Genomic DNA, 18,678 nt, shown 5'->3' with positions numbered 1-18,678 from the left:
TTTTATCTCCACCCAGCCAGGACCGCTATGATGACTTCTCCTGACATAACATTACAGAGTTTGCTGCTGAGATATCTTTAGTTCTTCCCTTCTGCAGCCATCTTCAGCTTCTAGAGCAACGTAAAGAATTCAGACCACAAAATAGACCCCTTAATTCATGCAGACCCCAGACCAGACCACCAAATAAATTTAGACACCAGCCTAAACCCCTATATAAATTCAGACCCTAGACCAGACCCCAGAACAGACCCAATTAACTGCAGACCCCAGGCAAGACTCCAAAATGTAAACCCCAAAACAGAGTAAATAAAATGAATGCAGACCCTAGACCAGACATCTAAATAATGTCAGACCTCAGACCAGACCCCTCAATTAATTGCAGACCACAGACCAGACCGCTAAATTCAGACCCCAAACCAGAGTAAAGAAAATGGATTTAGATACCTGACCAAGACCTCTGAATAAATTAAAATCCCAGAACAGACCCTTAAATTCATGCAGATCCCAGATAAATGAGTTGGTCGATTGCAAGCAGCTTGTAATGAGGGCGAGCCGTATAACCTCCATTTCCAGCTGATAAACTGATTATGTTATTAAATTGGTTGCCTGTTTCTTTATATTAACTGTTTAGGTGCTCACTGTTAATGTATATTTGTGTATCTGTTGTGTTTCACTGTATAGAAGGTTTTGTCTTACCGGTTGGTAGTAGGACAGGCCGCAGTTCCCAGTGGCACTGTCTTATGTGCAGTGCTGTCACTGTACATAGCAATGAGAGGCTGCTGGACAGTGACAGGGGAGGTACAGGGGGTTTGGAAAGAAAGAGCCTGGTGCTGGCTGGGATCAGAGTGTAATGGCAGTGATGCGCTGCGCCACCATGAAGTCAGGTGAGACGGTGAGAGTCAATAACAAAGCAGAAAATAAGCTAACAAAATGACCTCTTATGGTCTGTAGGCTGATAGAGAAGGCCTATCCTATGTAGGGGTAGGCCTATAAGTGTAGGCTGTCACTGAAACATGCGTGGCTGAAGAGTACCGTCAGCCTAGAGTGGTTCGCTCTGAGGAGTCTACTGGGGCTGTGAGAATAGTCAGCCTGGCATGGGAACCTGTGGTCAGCCGAGCAGTACTGTGCTCAAACCCAGGAGAGGCTGTAACTAGGTCCTGATTAGGATAAAGAACGTTCCATGTATTAGAGGGCCGCTTAGATAGCTGCAGTGATGAATGGTTGCCCTGCAGGCCTGAGATGTGGCCTAGTAGTACACTCCTGAATTGTACTGCACTGGGTGCAGTAGTCACTACGACGAGTGGTGTGGTAGGAGCCCTTCAGCGTCAGGACCCTAGTAAGAGTGCATAGGAGCAGATATTTAATATAGTAAAAAGTATTAAAACGTATAAAACCTACTGTGTCAGTTGTATCGGGGCAGCCCCCTTCATCAGGAATACTATGTTTCACAGCATTGAAACAATTTAAATATCTCTATATTATATAAACAAACCTTTCTACGTTTTCTCACGCAATACCGGAAGTGACGTTCCGAACTCTAAGGCCCTGTTCACACAGAGTTTTTTTGCAGGCAGAAAAATTTTGAGGCAGACTTTGACCTGCCTGCGATTTGCGCAGCATTTACCATTGCGTTTTTCGCCCGTGGCCACTGCGCGCCGCGTGCAAAAAACACTGTGAAAAACACTTTCTCTGCCTCTCATTGATTTCAATGGGAGGTCAGAGGCGGAACAGCGAGCCGCTAAAAGCTGCTGCAGAAAAGAAACGCCTCCGCCTTCCATTGAAATTAATAGAAGACAGTTTCGGCCGTTTTTTGGTGCTGATTCCAATGCGGTTTCCGTGTCAAAATCAGCGTAAAAAAACTCAGTGTGATCTGGGCCTAAATCTCTTTATACTTCCTACAATGGACATATCTCTCTATGGCAGATGTTTCGGAAGAGGCTCTTTCTCGCTCTTTTACCCTTTCTATTCCTCTAATACTTCATCCCAATTACATTATTTAATACAGGGAATTTCTTATATTTCTTTTTCCATGCAAAAATACATATATTAATAAAATAGGATAAAAACAACCAATATGAATCTATGGGGAATAGTAAAGACTCATTTACTTTACTCGTTCTCAAACTCTAATATTATTCCCAAACCCTATTCCTTTCTTTAGTATTTCTTATTTTTTTGGATAGGATGGTGCGACTATATCATTTATTATCCTTGGTCTTTTTACGATCATTTGTGGGGCCCTTCTTACTTCATCTTTCAAAAACAGATCACTTAATAGTATTTCCCAATTTCTCTTTAGGATTCTTTTAATTTCTTCAATATTACCATTATATTTAGCAAAATAATGTCAGTCCAAATTTTTCTTTCTCTTTTTTCCATCTTGCTTTTTTACAAGGTATAACTTTTCCCTGTTCCTTGTTATCTAGGCAGTCTTTCTGTTTCATTTTTGAAACCTTTTTCTTTACTCCCTCTATAATATTTTTTTTGCTATTTTACACAAGCATACATCATAAGCACAAGAAAATAGACAAACGCACAAAAAACAAACCCAATCCCGAAAGACACAACCCAATTCAGGGCGGGAGGGTGGGAGCTAACTTTTTTACCTGTTATTCCTCCCGCTGCTTCCGGCTCAATGCCGAAAACAGCGGGAGGAACAGATACCGAACCCCAACTCCTCCACTCTCCATCTCCTCCCTCTCCCTGCCTCCACTAACCCTTTCCCCCCTGATTGGCTAACCTTCCCTCCTATGGCAGTCATGGAGGCTTTCCCTTAAGCCCTCCGTGCTGCAGTCCAGCCTCGTCTTGACTGGCCTAAGTAGGGTCATGTGCTATTTTACCTTTTATTCCCCTTTTCCACCCATCCACCAAATAAGGACATGTGACAACCGAGATTGGATGTGAAATGGCCACAGCAGCCGTTTATTAATTTAAATTATTTTTTAAATACAATTTAATCCAAAACATTTGGATAACTACTTTAGGAATTCGACCAGATAATTCCTCCTATAATTCACATGACCCAACATGGGTCAGAATCATAAATAACAATCAACATTTTAACACTAAACAGAGCAGGGGAAGTCCTTGAAGCCAGATTTTTTTACAGATTTTCCTTTTAAGTTAGCCATCTGAAAAACCAACCAACAACTATTTACCTCCAGCCGTAAACCAGCTCGGAGGCACCGCTCACCTCTGCTGATGGCTCCAACCACCAGAAGACCACTTCAAAGGGATAACACCCTATGAAGTCTTCAAATTATATACCTCTTTGGGGGACGCATACCCCCGATGCGAACCCCCACCATTTTGTACTGACCAACCTCCAGGACTCCCCCCGCCACAGCGAAACAGGCCTTGACCACCTTAAGCCTGTGAGTCCCTCCAAACCACCACCGCCCTCTCAATTCCTTCTGCTAAGGACAGGCTCCACAAATCAATTCCAACCTCGGTCAAATGTACTCCATCACTCCGCCAATATCTTCCAACTCCTGACTCCAAATCCCTGTGTCGAACACAAATGCCCGGACACATCGCCGACCCCGGGAGGGCAAACAACACTATCCGCTTACCCCGTCCTACTTGATCAGTCTTGTACCGCCACAAAAACAACCCGAGTCTATCCCCATATAGACCCACATCAGCCTGTCGCAATCCCCCAGCCCTCATCGCACTAGGAGAAACCAACTCACCAATTCTGAGTGCTCCAAAAAACGCTAGAGAAAAAGCCAAACGAAACAACTCTACCTCATAAGGCGAATTACAAACAGCCCCCAGCAATGCGCCCAACGAACCAAGAAGGGTAAAAGACACGGGTCGCCTCTGATCTGCTTCAGCCCTGCCGCGACACAAACCCTTCACAGCTTGCCTTACCAAAAAATTCTTGGACACATCCTGAAAACCCCGTAATTTAAATCCAAATGCCAACCCAGCAATGAAACGAGTCACCTTAGCCAGAGAAAACTCCACCTCTCAAGCATCCCCCAACCAGTATAAAAATGCCACCAACCTGTCTTGATCCGTGCTGACGTTACCCAACACTCTTACCCACTCCTCCCACTGCTGCCAACAAGCCGAATAAGTACTCCAAGTCGCACTAGCCAACGACCGTTCGATCAACCGTTCCACGGGACCGAAATCAGATCCCATAGATGTTCCGGGCAAGCCAAACCGAACAGCTCCACTCCCGGTGCCAATTGACGAAATTGATCCCACTGCGAGCGAGAAAGAGCATCAGCGATACAATTGTAAACCCCCGGTACATGCACCGCAACCACCCACGTGTTTAAGGTCAAGCACACCAAGACTAAGTGATGCAACAACTGAACCACAGGTGGAGAAGATGCCGATACGTTATTAATCGCTAACACCACTCCCATGTTATCGCAGTGGAAACAAACCTTTTTATCCCTGAGAATGTGCCCCCAAATGGTCACCATAACCATGATGGGGAACAGCTCGAGCAGGGCCAGATTCCGTGTAAGACCACTGATCACCCAGCTGTGTGGCCAGTCCCCCGCACACCATTGACCTCCTGCATACGCACCAAAACCACCGGACACCGCCACATCAGTAAACAGCTCCAACTCGCTCATATCCTGTACCGGCGACATCCACAACGATCTACCATTATATTGCCCGAGAAACGCGTCCCAGACCTGCAGATCCGCCCTGTGTTCCACCACAATTCTCACGAAATGAGGGGATGCCCGGATACCCGCCGTCGCTGCCGCCAATCCCTACTAAAATCTCTACCCATTGGCAAAATCCGACTGGCAAAGTTCAACTTCCCCAGCAGAGACTGGAGATCACGCAAAGTGATCTTCTTCAATCGGCAGGCACGCCTCACCTCTTGACGCAATGACAGTAATTTATCCTCAGGAAGCCTGCACTCGAATTGCAATCGAATTGCATTGCAACCGAATCAATTTAGATCCCTAAAAAACAGATGGTAGGGACAGGGCCCTCAGTTTTACCAGGCGCCAGAGGAATTCAAAAATCCGTCGCAACCTTCTGCAAGGAATACAATAAATAACCGCAAATAGGGGAACCGCTAGGGCCGACGCACAAAAAATCGTCAAGATAATGTATTAACGAATCCACCCCAGCTACGCCCTTCGTCACCCATTCCACAAAGCTACTAAATGCCTCGAAGTATGCGCAAGAAAGGGAGCACCCCATTGGAAGACACCTATCGACATAAAACCCCCCGTTCCAGAAGCAACCCAACAGCCGTTGGCTCTCCGGATGGTCCGGCAGCTAGCGAAAAGCCGCCTCAATGTCAGTTTTTGCCAACAACGCCCCAGGCCCCGCCTCACGCACTAACACCTCCGCTTTGTCAAATGACGTGTAAACAACCGAGCATAAATCGTGATCTATCCCATCATATACCGACGACCCCCTGGGAAAAGACAAATGCTGAATCAAACGGAATTTATGGGGCTCCCGCTTCGGCACAATTCCCAAGGGGGATACCACTAGATTCTCTATCGGCGGCTCGACAAAAGGCCCGGCCATGCGACCCAACGAAACTTCCTTCAAAAGTTTTTTCGAAACGACCGCCGAGTGCAAATAAGCCGACTTAAGATTGCGCCGTGTAAGCGGAACCTCATACGGAGGAGGGGGAATAACAAAACCAAACAAAAACCCCTCATAAATTAACTTGGCTGCAACCCTATTCGGTTATTCATTTAGATACGGGGCCATCCTTTCCACCCTCACCGGCGACAGCCCCTTGACCAATGGAGGAGGACTGAGTGCCTGACCACTTCCCTTTTCGCATACATTTTGCAGCCCCATGCGAGGAGCCGTTGCACTCCGAACAGACATGCTTAAATTTACAAGTGGCCCCGAACTTACACTGGCCATCATTGAATTGCCAGCAGAACCCGAGTATTGACCCAGAGCCCTGTCCGGACTGACTAGACTGACCTCCTTGGCCAATGCTTCCGGGAAAGGACTGCTTAACCGGGGCCGTCACCCACAACCAAAGCGCAATATTCTTGTGATCCCACAAAAAACGCCGGCCGGACCGCCTTCCGCTGGCGAAACTGCTCATCATACCGCAACCACACCTGACCCCCGTACGCCTGATGAGCCTCCCCGATGGCATCGAAATAACAAAACAACGCTGAGCAATTTTCAGGCGCCTTTTCCCCAATCACACTCGCCAAAATCTTGCGACCAATTCACGAACGTCTGCGGGATAAGCCTATATCGCCGACGCTCCTCTTCCTCCTTCTTACTCTCATCCCGCTTGCCCTTATCCAAGTTGAACTTCGCAAGCGGCAAAAGAGAAAAAATTTCCACGTACTCGTCCTTCCAAATCCATTCCCGAACCTCCTGTTTAAGGTGGGCCCCTAAAGGACCGTCAAAACAGACATAAACCTCGCCCCGAGCACGATCATCAAGCCAAATTCTATCCCCGTCCTTCTGCGCCTTGGTTTGAACAGACACTGCCACTGCTTCCTTGGATGCCCCCGAAACTTCCCCAACCAGGGACCGCGGCTGTACATCACAAGGACCTTCCCAGACCACCGCCGGGGACCCCGCCGGAACTTCAGGCGCCGCAGCCCTATCTAAGCGCCCGACTAACTTGCGCAAAATACCCACTAAATCCGATAAGCCATCGCGCCTGGCAACGCCACTACGGACAGCCGATACTTCCGCGCTCGTTGCCCCACCCCCAACACCCGACATGAAAATTGCTGGATACGGCAAAGTAGGAGTTACGCACCCACCAGGCTGCCCAGTCGCTGTGTTCCCGCCAGCCGGAAAATTCTGACCGCACTGCGACTCGTCCAGCTCTCCATCTTCCAGATCCTCTCTCGCTGACGACTGGCACTCGCACCAACATCTCTGACACGGGGACCCCGGCATGCTGACAGAGGGGCCGGCGACCTGCCGCCTGACCGCAAGGCCCCAGACTTCCGACCGGACCTGTTGCCTCGTCGTCGTCGCTGTTCTTGGCATCCTCACCGAAGCCTGCCCCCTGGCCGGCACATCACCATGTGGGGCGGCCGTGGACTGCACCCTGGACACTGCATCTGAAGGCAGTGGCGTAACAGGAAGCCCGGCCTGCGACTCCCTGTAAACCGCCGAGCCCCGTCATGGCTGGGGATTCCTGCCAGGACGCAGGCCCTGGGAGGAGGCGGCCGTCCCAGCAGCTGGCTTACAGTGTCCTTAGAAGGGCTCCCCCTGTACGTCGAGCCCGCTGGACCACATCCGGACTCAACCGTTCAGGTGGGCGGGACCGCCGGAAGCGGCGGGGTGACCGAGCCTGAGCAACCGCCGCTCCCGACGATGCCCTCTGCTTTATTTCAGCAGGGGCAGCAATTAGCAACTCTCCCCCCCACCACCATGTCACCAGCGCCAGAGAAAGGGGTGGGGGAGGGGAGCGCATCCGGGCTAGCAGCCGACACAGAGCGAAGACGGGCCCGCCTGAGGTATCCTGGCCAGCGCTGCCACCGTCTCCTCCAACCACCCCGGACCGTGGAACTCAGCTGTCGCGCGCAGCTGATCAAGCATGCTGACTGGAGACGCCATACTCGCAGGTAAGCAGGGCAGTGGGAGCTAACTTTTTTACCTGTTATTCCTCCCACTGCTTCCGGCTCAATGCCGAAAACAGCGGGAGGAACAGATACCGAACCCCAACTCCTCCCCTCTCCATCTCCTCCCTCTCCCTGCCTCCACTAACCCTTTGCCCCCTGATTGGCTAACCTTCCCTCCTATGGCAGTCATGGAGGCTTTCCCTTAAGCCCTCCGTGCTGCCGTCCAGCCTCGTCTTTACTTTGTGACTTTTGCCTGATCTAACCGAGTTGTGATTCATTGTTTGCTCCATATAAATAACTATATATTTGATGTTGTGTATTTTCTGACCACCACTGCAATCCTTTGTTTTAGATGATTTTAACAGTTTTTATGAGATTATATTATTTTGTCTGTATTTATTGCACTAATAAAGATATTTTGTTATTGACCATGTGTCGTTTTGCTATATGGTTTTGTGGTATACATTTGTAGCTATTTGACAGGTATAATATGCTGCAATACATAAGAATTGTAGGATATTATAACAGCGATCGGACAGTTGGACCTTCAAGTCGCTAGTGAGATGAAAAAAAAATGTTAAAAAATGTTATACAAAAATAAAAAAGTAAGAATTTAAAGTAATACATTTAAAACTCACCCTTTTTCCATTATCAAGTACTTAATTATTAGAAAAAATAATAAACTATACAGAATTGGTATTGCCGCATCCGTAATGGCCTGAACTATAAAAATATGATGTAATTTATCCAATGCAGTGAACGCCATAAAAGTAAATAATAAAAAAACAATACCAGAATTGCTATGTTTTTGGTCACCTTTGAATAAAAAGTGATCAAAAAGTTGCATGTATCCAAAAATGGTACCAATAAAAAAACATATAGCTCGTCTTGCAAAAAACAAGCCCTCATACAGCTCTGTCGACCAAAACATTTTTTTAAAGTTGTGGTTCTCAGATTGTGGCAACAGAAAAAATACATTATTTTTACAAAATAAATGTTATTGTGCAAATAGTTGTAAAACATAAAAAAGCAATATAAATTTGGTATCGCCAGAATCGTACTGACCCACAGAATAAAGTAAATATGTCAATTATAGTACACGGTGAACGCTGTAAAAAAAAAGGATAAAAACAATAGCAGAATTGCTGTTTTTTAGTCACACCGCTCTGTCACAAAAAAAAAGTTATGGCTCTCAGAATATGGCGACACAAAATGTGCAGAGTGCGATCCAAAAGGGGAATAAGATCGGGCACCATTTATCAGTGCGACACAGGCCACAGAACTGCGGATTATTATTTATTTACCGCATTATTATATCCTCTTATTATCTACTGATGTACTCCGCACAGTTTACATATGCCCCCAGATTATAAACTGAAATACCAGCAAAACCCCAAACAGAAAAATTACCAAGCAAAATCTGTGCTTCATAAGCCAAATGGCGCTCCCTCCATTCTGAACCCTTCAGTGTGCCCAAACAGCAGTTTACATCCACTTATATGGCATCGCCATACCCGGGAGAACCCGCTTAACAGTTTATGATGTATTTGTCTTCAGGGGCACAATCTGGGTATAACATATCGTGCACTTACAGTGAAGGAAATAAGTTTTTGATCCCTTGCTGATTTTGTTAGTTTGACCACTGTCAAAGAGAGAAATAAGTATTTGATCCCTTTGGCAAACAAGACTTAATACTTGGTGGCAAAACCCTTGTTGGCAAGCACAGCAGTCAGACATTTTTAGTAGTTGATGATGAGGTTTGCACACATGTTAGATGGAATTTTGGCCCACTCCTCTTTGCAGATCATCTGTAAATCATTAAGATTTCGAGGCTGTCGCTTGGCAACTCGGATCTTCAGCTCCCTCCATAAGTTTTTGATGGGATTAAGGTCTGGAGACTGGCTAGGCCACTCCATGACCTTAACCCCTTAAGGACGCAGCCTAGTTTTGGCCTTAAGGCTCAGAGCCCATTTTTCAAATCTGACATATTTCACTTTATGTGGTAATAACGTCGGAATGCTTAAACCTACCCAAGCGATTCTGAGATTGTTTTCTCGTGACACATTGGGCTTCATGTTCATGGTAAAATTTGGTCGATATATTCAGTGTTTATTGGTGAAAAATTGCAAAATTTAGAGAAAATTTTGAAAAAATTGCATTTTTCAGAATTTAAATGCATCTGCTTGTAAAACAGACGTTTATACCACCCAAAATAGTTACTAGTTCACATTTCCCATATGTCTACTTTAGATTGGCATCGTTTTTTGAACATTCTTTTATTTTTCTTGGACGTTACAAGGCTTAGAACATAAACAGCAATTTCTCATATTTTTAAGAAAATTTCAAAAGCCTTTTTTTTAAGGTACCTCTTGAGTTCTGAAGTGGCTTTGTGGGGCCTATGTATTAGAAACCTCCATAAAACACCCCATTTTAAAAAATAGACCCCTCAAAGTATTCAAAACAGCAGTTAGAAAGTTTTTTAACCCTTCAGGCATTTCACAGGAATTAAAGCAAAGTGGAGGTGAAATTTGCAAATTTCATTTTTCTTGCTGAATTTCAATTTTATTCATTTTTTTTTCTGTAACACAGAAGCTTTTACCAGAGAAACACTACTAAATATGTATTGTCCAGATTCTGCAGTTTTTAGAAATGTCCCACATGTGGCCCTACTGCGCTCGTGGACTAAAACACAAGCCCCAGAAGAAAAGAAGCACCTAGTGCATTTTGAGTCCTCTTTTTTATTAGAATATATTTTAGGCAGCATGCCAGGTTTGAAGAGGTGTTGAGGTGTCAAAACAGTAGGAATCCCCCAATAGTGACCCCATTTTGGAAACTACACCCCTCAAGGAATTCATTTAGGGTTGTTGTTACCATTTTGACCGCACAGTTTTTTCACAGCACGTATTTGAATTGGGCTCTGAAATGAAAAAAATTTCATTTTTTCCAATAAAATGTCATTTGTGATCAAAATTTATTATTTTCACAGGGAACAAAATACCCCATTTTGTTGCCCAATTTGTCCTTAGTGTGGCAATACCCCATTTGTGGTGATAAACTGCCGTTTGGGCCCATGGGAGGGCTCAGAAGGAAAGTAGCGCTATATGTTTGTTGGAGTCCAGATTTTGTTGGATTGGTTTTCGGGTGCCATGTCGCATTTGCAGAGCCTCAGAGGTATCAAAGCAATAGAAACCCACCAAACGTGACCCCATTTTGGAAACTACACCCCTCAAGGAATTCATTTATGGTTGTTGTTAGCATTTTGACCGCACAGTTTTTTCACAGCACCTATTTCAATTGGGCTGTGACATTTAAAAAATGACATTTTTTCCAATAAGATGTAATTTTTTACCAAAATTTCTTATTTTCACAGGGAACAAAATACTCAATTTTGTTGGCCAATTTCTCCTGAGTGCATCAATACCCCATTTGTGGCAATAAACTGCCGTTTGGGCCCATGGGAGGCCTCAGAAGGGAAGGAGCGCTGTGTGTTCTTTGGAGTACAGATTTTGCTGGTTTGGTTTTTGTGTGCCATGTCGCATTTGCAGAGCCCCAGAGGTATCAAAGCAATGGAAACCCACCAGAAGTGACCACATTTTGGAAACTACACCCCTCAAGGAATTCATTTATGGGTAATGTGACCATTTAGACTCCATAGTTTCTTCACAGTACTTATTTGAATTGGGCTGGGAATTAAAAAAATATATATTTTTTCCAATAATATGTCATTTTAGCTCAAAAATTCTTATTTTCACAAGAAATAAAATACTCCATTTTGTTGCCCAATTTGTCCTGAGTGCGGCAATACCCCATTTGTGGTGATAAACTGCCGTTTGGGCCCATGGGAGGCCTCAGAAGGGAAGGAGCGCTGTGTGTTCTTTGGAGTGCAGATTTTGCTGGATTGGTTTTCGGGTGCCATGTCACATTTGCAGAGCCCCAGAGGTATCAAAGCAATGGAAACCCACCAGAAGTGACCCCATTTTGGAAACTACACCCCTCAAGGAATTAATTTATGGGTAATGTGACCATTTAGACCCCATAGTTTCTTCACAGAACTTATTTAAATTGGGCTGGGAATTAAAAAAAAATATATTTTTTACAATAATATGTCGTTTTAGCTCAAAAATTCTTATTTTCACAAGAAATAAAATACTCAATTTTGTTGCCCAATTTGTCATGAGTGCGGAAATACCCCATTTGTGGTGATAAACTGCTGTTTGGGCCCATGGGAGGGCTCAGAAGGAAAGGAGCGCTGTGTGTTCTTTGGAGTACAGATTTAGCTGGATTGGTTTTCGGGTGCCATGTCGCATTTGCAGAGCCCCAGAGGTATCAAAGCAATAGAAACCCACCACAAATGACCCCATTTTGGAAACTACACCCCTCAAGGAATTCATTTATGGGTGTTGTGACCATTTTGACCCCATAGTTTTTTCACAGAACTTATTTGAATTGGGCTGGGAATGAAAACAAAATTATTTTTGTCAAATAATATGTAGTTTTGGCTGAAAATTTCTTATTTTCACCAGAAACAAAATACCCCATTCTGTTGCGCAATTTGTTCTGAGTGCCGCAATACCCCATTTGTTGTGATAAACTGCCGTTTGGGCCCATGGGAGGGCTCAGAAGGAAAGGACCACCATTTGGCCTACTCAGGATTTTCTAGTGCGAAGTCATGTATGCAGAAGCCCCTGAGGTACCAGTACAGTTGAAACCCGCAAGAAGTGACCCCGTTTTAAAAACTACACCCTTAAGGCATTCATCTAGAGGTGTAGTGAGCATTTTGACCGGAGATCTACACCCCATAAACTGTAATGTGGGTTCTCCCGGGTATGGCAATACCCTACATGTGGCTGTTATCAGCTGCCTGGACACACAGCAGGGTCCAGAGGGGAAAGACGAGGGGGGATAAGCTGTGCGGAGTGCATCAGGGTAAGTAAAATTGGGGTAAATTATAAACCAAGGGATGTATGATAAATTTTAAAACACTTTCATACAGAGCTCTGGTTATTCGGGACACGTGTCACATTGATATATTGTGTCCTCCCTTATTTCCCTCTTATAGCAGACTTTGCACCTCTTTTGACTTTTTCCCTTCTTGCCAGTTTGGGGAACTTCTCCTGGAAAGTGTTGCCCTGGTACGATGCGTGTGGGCTTGCTTCCAGAAGTACTGGGTGCCCCCCCCTTCATGGTCCTTAAAGATTAGGTTCTTGATAATCACCTCTTGAAATTCCAGGAAAGTTCCCGTCTGGCCTGCACATCGATGTAGCATGTACGCTTTGTACAATGTCATCTGTATGATGTGCCCGGCCAGCTTCTTATACCACACCGCATGGCGCTGTAGGGCTTCAGGGCTTGATCTTACAAGTCCATCCCTCCCATGTACCTATTGTAGTCCAGGATGCAGTCTGGTTTGGGGGTGGCCTTTCCTTCATATACCCTAAACCTGTAGGTATACCCTGATGCACTCTCACAGCTTATACATCTTCACGCCATACCTTGCCCTCTTACCCGGCAGGTACTCGCGGAATTGAACCCTCCCTTTAAAATGTACCAGGGACTCATCAATAGAAATACACTTCTCGGGGGTGTATGTTGGGAAAACCGGGCACTGGAACGGTCTAATAGGGGTCTCCGTTTATACAAACGGTCAAAACTGGGGTCATCTTGGGGTGGGCACTGCTCATTATCAGTATAATGTAAGAAGCGAAGTATTGCCTCATTTATTAATTTTTTTAGGTTCCAGTTCAGTTCTGAAGTTGTTTTGAGGGGCCCATATATTAGAAACCCCTATCAAATACCCCATTTTAGAAACTAGACCCCTCAAAGTATTCACAACAGCATGTAGAAAGTTTATGAACCCTTTAGGTGTTTCACAAAAATTTAGAGCAAAGTAGAGGTGAAATTTACATATTTTTTTTGTCAGAAAATCCCCTTTATACCCTTTTTTTTATAACACAAAAGGATTTATCAGAGAAACGCAACTTAATACGTATTGCCCAGATTCTGCAGTTTTGAGAAATATCCCACATGTGGCCCTAGTGCGGTAATGGACTGAAGCAGCGGCCTCCGAAGCAAAGGAGCACCTAGTGGATTTTGAGGCCTCTTTTTTATTAGGCACCATGTCCGGTTTGAAGAGGTCTTGTGGTGCCAAAACATTGGGGACCCCCCAAAAGTGACCCCAATTTGGAAACTAGACCCCTTGAGGAATCCATTGTAGTTTTCTTGGGGTGCATGCGGCTTTTTGATCAGTTTTTATTCTATTTTTAGGTGGCGTGGTGACTAAAAAACAGCAATTGTACTATTGTTTTTTTTTCTTTTTTTTTTACAGCATTCACCGTGCGCTATAAATGACATATTCACTTTATTCTGCGGGGCGATACGATTACGGCGATACCCTATGTTTATAGTTTTTTTTTATGTCTTATGGCGTTTGCACAATAAAATACGTTTTGTAAACAATCATTCACTTTTTGTGTTGCCTTATTCTAAGAGCCAGAACGTTTTTATTTTTCAATCAATAAAGCCGTGCGAGGACTTATTTTTTGCGTAACGAACTGTAGTTTCGATCAGTACCATTTTTAGGTACATGCGACTTTTTGATCTCTTTTTATTCCATTTTTTGGGAGGTGAAGTGACCAAAGAATTGTGATTGTGGTTCGGTTTATTATTATTTTATTTTACGGCGTTCACCGCGCGGGATAAATAACGAAATAATTTTGTAGATCAGGCCGTTACGGACGCGGCGATACCAATTATGTATAGTTTATTTGTTTGTTTATATATTTTTATTAATAATAAAGGACTGATAAGGGAAAAGGGGGGATTTTTACTTTTATTACTTTTAAATCTTTTATTTTCTTATTTTTACACATCTTTTTATAACTTTTTTTTTACTTTATTACTTTGTCCCACTAGGGGACATGAGGGCAGGAGGCTCTGATCGCTATTCTAATACACTGCACTACATGCGTAGTGCAGTGTATTAGAACTGTCAGCTACTCACTGACAGCAAGCATAGTGGGTCCTGACGTTGTCAGGACCCACTAGGCTTCCGTCTATGGCATAGCCGGACGCCATTGTTTGGTGTCCGGTTGCCATAGTCACCATCGCCGGCCGCTATCGCGTAGCAGGCCGGCGATGGCAGCTTAACCCCTAAAAAGCCGCGATCTCTATAGAACGCGGCTTTTAAGGGGTTAATCAGCGGGGACATCGCGATCGGTCCCTGCTGTAGGAGCTGTGACAGCTGCTGAACAAGACAGCAGCGTCACAGCTCCTGTATGTGTCGGGAGGACGGCCGAAACGGCCGTTACTCCCGAGACGTACTATTACGGCATGGAGCGCGAACGATACAGCTGCCATGACGTAATAGTACGTCAAGGAGCGGGAAGGGGTTAATGTGCTTCTTTTTGAGCCACTCCTTTGTTGCCTTGGCTGTATGTTTCGGGTAATTGTCGTGCTGGAAGACCCAGCCACGAGCCATTTTTTTTTTTTTATAAATTCTCTTTTATTAAGGGTATTAACATATAAAACAACCATATAAAACAGTCCTTACATCCATCGTAATAACATTCTTACAATGTAGCAGGTTACATAAGTCCAAGTATCTTTAGAAAAAATTGTCTCTGAGCGAATGGGATAATTCCCGACATATCTTCATGAAATATATTGTGAAAGAAAAAACAGAGACATGCTTTACAAATCAATTATCAGTAACCTACTGTGTGCTTATAAAAACACAAAGTAAAGGAAAGAAAATAATAATTACATAAAAGGATAGATACAGTACAAAAAAATACAGTCTCCCTGGTGGTGGAAAAATTATGGAATGTCAGCACCTTGCAACGTCCCTGGTCTCGTCCGTCAAAATAAATCCAGTATCATGGTATAGAAATTATTCATCCCGTAATCCCCATGTATTAATTTACCTAAGCAAAACAGGGCTTCTGGAATTGTTCCTGGATAATTGTTCTAAGTATTGCTTCCATAGTTGCCATGTCTTAAGAAAGCTGTCCCTTGTGAAAGTATTCCAGTCTACCAACTCCTCAAGTCTATATAGTTGATGCATTTTAGACCACCAGACCTCTATCGTAGGGGGATCTGTTTTCCTCCAATACAAGGGAATTAGAAGTTTTGCAGTGGACACCAGGAAAGTTATCAAATTCTTTTTCGAAGGCGTAAAATCTTTCACAGGTAACCACAACAGAACCAGTTAACCGGATATTATTTCCTGTTATCTTGCCTATAGCTATTTCCACCTCCCTCCAGAAATTCTTAATTTTAGGACAAGACCACAATATGTGTGTAAGCGTCCCTGTCTCCAGGCCACATCTCCAACAAACGTCTGTGCTAACTAGATGTATTCTATAAAGATAAGCAGGTGTCCTATACCATCTTGTCACCAATTTGTACGAATTTTCCTGGTACCTCACACATCTAGAGAACCCGTGAGAGTGAGAGAGTATCAGATCAATCTCCATTTGCGAGAAAATAGAGCCCAGCTCGACTTCCCATTCTCTAATGAAGTGTGGTTTAGATGGAGCTCGTTGTAGGAGGAGACCAGAATGTATCTTAGACAGAGGCTTAGTCGGGGTATTGGGTAAAAGAGAATAATTTTCAAGCCACGTGGGGTCCGGATATGAGCTTACATTAGTTGACAAAAATTTACGACATACTGATTTAAAATTAAGTTGATGTAGAAAGGAGACCTTAACCTTATGAAGAGAAGGATTCGGTTCATTTCCCCTAAGTCTTGTCCTAAGAGCCTCCAACTCAGGTAGAACTTCTGCATCTAATATCTCCGCTACTTTATAAGTTTTAAGTGTCTGCCACATTGAAGAACTCATACTTTGCGTTTTATTTACATAATGTGGTAGAACAGCCAACGGAGCCAATAAAGAAAGATTTCCACTAGACATGGCCAGAGCACCCGATTTATGACAAACTTTAAGCATTCCCCTAGTCACCAATACCTTTGGTGGAGGTAATGGTAATTTCACCCACAGCAAGTGAGCTAAGTCCTCCGAGAGGAGCGCTCTTTCCATATCCAGATGAAGAGCCCCTATAGACAAATTAGCTAGTTGTGACCATCGAGACAATTGGACCGCTTCATAGTATGTCTTTAAATCAGGCAATGCCATCCCTCCTTGCGCTTTTTTAAGAGTAAGGAGCCGATAAGCCAACCGGGGATGCTTCTCCTTCCACAAGAACTTAACAAAAAGACTCCTGAAACTGTTGAAAAAGCTATTTGGTAGCTCAATAGGCAGACTCTGCAGCATGTATAGGATCTGTGGGAGCACATAAGTCGCCAATAAATTTTTCCGTCCTATCCAAGAGACATAAGGTATGTTCAATTGGGAAATATATCTATGAATCTTGGAGAGGAGGGGTTTAAAATTAAGTACGAAAAGCTGGGACGCATCAGCTGAAATCATTATCCCCAAGTATTTAATAGCCTGCGAAGGCCATTTAAAGGGCGACATAGATTTCAGAACCAAGAGCTGACCAACCGGTACATTAATGCCCAAGGCCTCCGACTTATCATAATTAATCTTAAAGTTAGATATCTCTCCAAATTCATTAAAAACATCTATTATTTTTGGAAAGGCCTCAAGTGGATTTGTAATCATCAATAGCAAATCATCTGCAAAGGCTGCCAGTTTATGAGTATAACTCCCTATCTTCAATCCTTCAATCCCAACGGTCTGTCGTAATTTCGCCAGTAATGTCTCCATCACCATACAGAACAGAGACGGGGACAAGGGGCAACCTTGACGTGTTCCATTTGTAATAGAAAAGTAATCTGACAAAGAACCGTTCACTTGAATTCTAGCAGATGGGGAGGTATATAGAGAAAATATGGCATCAATAAATACAGGAGGAAAATTACATTTAAGTAAGGTAGCTCTCATGTACTCCCAACAGACCCTATCAAACGCCTTCTCTGCGTCAGTACCAAGAAGGACCATAGAGTGCCCCCGACGCCTTATTTGACATATAGCGTGCAATACCCTGCTCACATTGTGCCTACCTTCCCGTCCCTTCACAAATCCCACCTGTTCTTCATTTATTAGTATTTCGGCAATAGTGGTTGAATGCGAAGAGACAGAATTTTAGCCCACCACTTCACATCACAATTCAAGAGCGAGATAGGCCTATAGCTCCCACAGCATTTCAGATCCTTCCCCTCTTTAGGAAGAATAGTTATAAAAGCTTCCAATGCTTGCTTAGGTAATGAAGCACCCTTCATCAGAGAGTTACATACTTCCACAAACTTCGGTATTAATTGCTGACTAAATTTTTTATAGAACGAAATAGGTAGACCATCAGGCCCCGGGCTTTTCCCAGATGGTATTGAATGCAACACTTTCTCAACCTCCTCTTTAGTGATAGGCGCCAGGAGCTCTCCACAGTCCAACTCAGAGAGGCCAGGTACCGAGATAGAATCTAAAAAACTCCCTATTTTGCCAGTCTTCTCCTGTGGTGTCAACCCCGAATTCCCCACCGAGTTTCCCAAATTATACAGGGAAGAGTAAAAGGATTGAAAGGTCTGTGCTATAAGCGGAGTGGTAGTCACCCTCGCCCCTTTGTCATCTTTTATGGTCTCAATAAATGTTTTGGACTGTTTTTGTCGGATCAGACGGGTCATCAATTTGGAGCCTTTGTCTCCATGAAGATACATGTGACTTTGAGCAGCCAAAAAAGCCTTAGCCGCTTTTACATTCATATGGTCCTTAAGTTCCTGACGTAACTGACTTAATTCCCTATAATCCTCAGTCGAGTTAGAGTTTTTATGCGATAATTCCATTTGAGTTATCTTATGGAGTAAGTCTAGAATTTGAGCATTCCTTTGTTTTTTAACACGTGAGGACAGGGCAATAAGTTCTCCCCTCATAAAGGCTTTTTGCGTCTCCCAGAGAATTGGTCTAGAGATTTGCGGAGTATCATTAAAGCCATAGAATTCCTCTATTTTTAGGGCAAGTGCTTGACTATGCTCTTTGTTTGCAATAATGGTATCATTCAATCTCCAGGTCCATTCCTTACGAGGTAAATTAAACAATTCTAAGGAAAGCGATATCGGAGCATGGTCTGAAACCGTAATACTTCCTATATCCGCTTGAAGTAACGAGGGAAC

This window comes from Rhinoderma darwinii, chromosome 7 (assembly GCF_050947455.1).
Source record: "Rhinoderma darwinii isolate aRhiDar2 chromosome 7, aRhiDar2.hap1, whole genome shotgun sequence".
NCBI classification, from domain to species: Eukaryota; Metazoa; Chordata; class Amphibia; order Anura; family Rhinodermatidae; genus Rhinoderma; species Rhinoderma darwinii.
Note: the sequence above shows the minus strand (reverse complement) of the source record.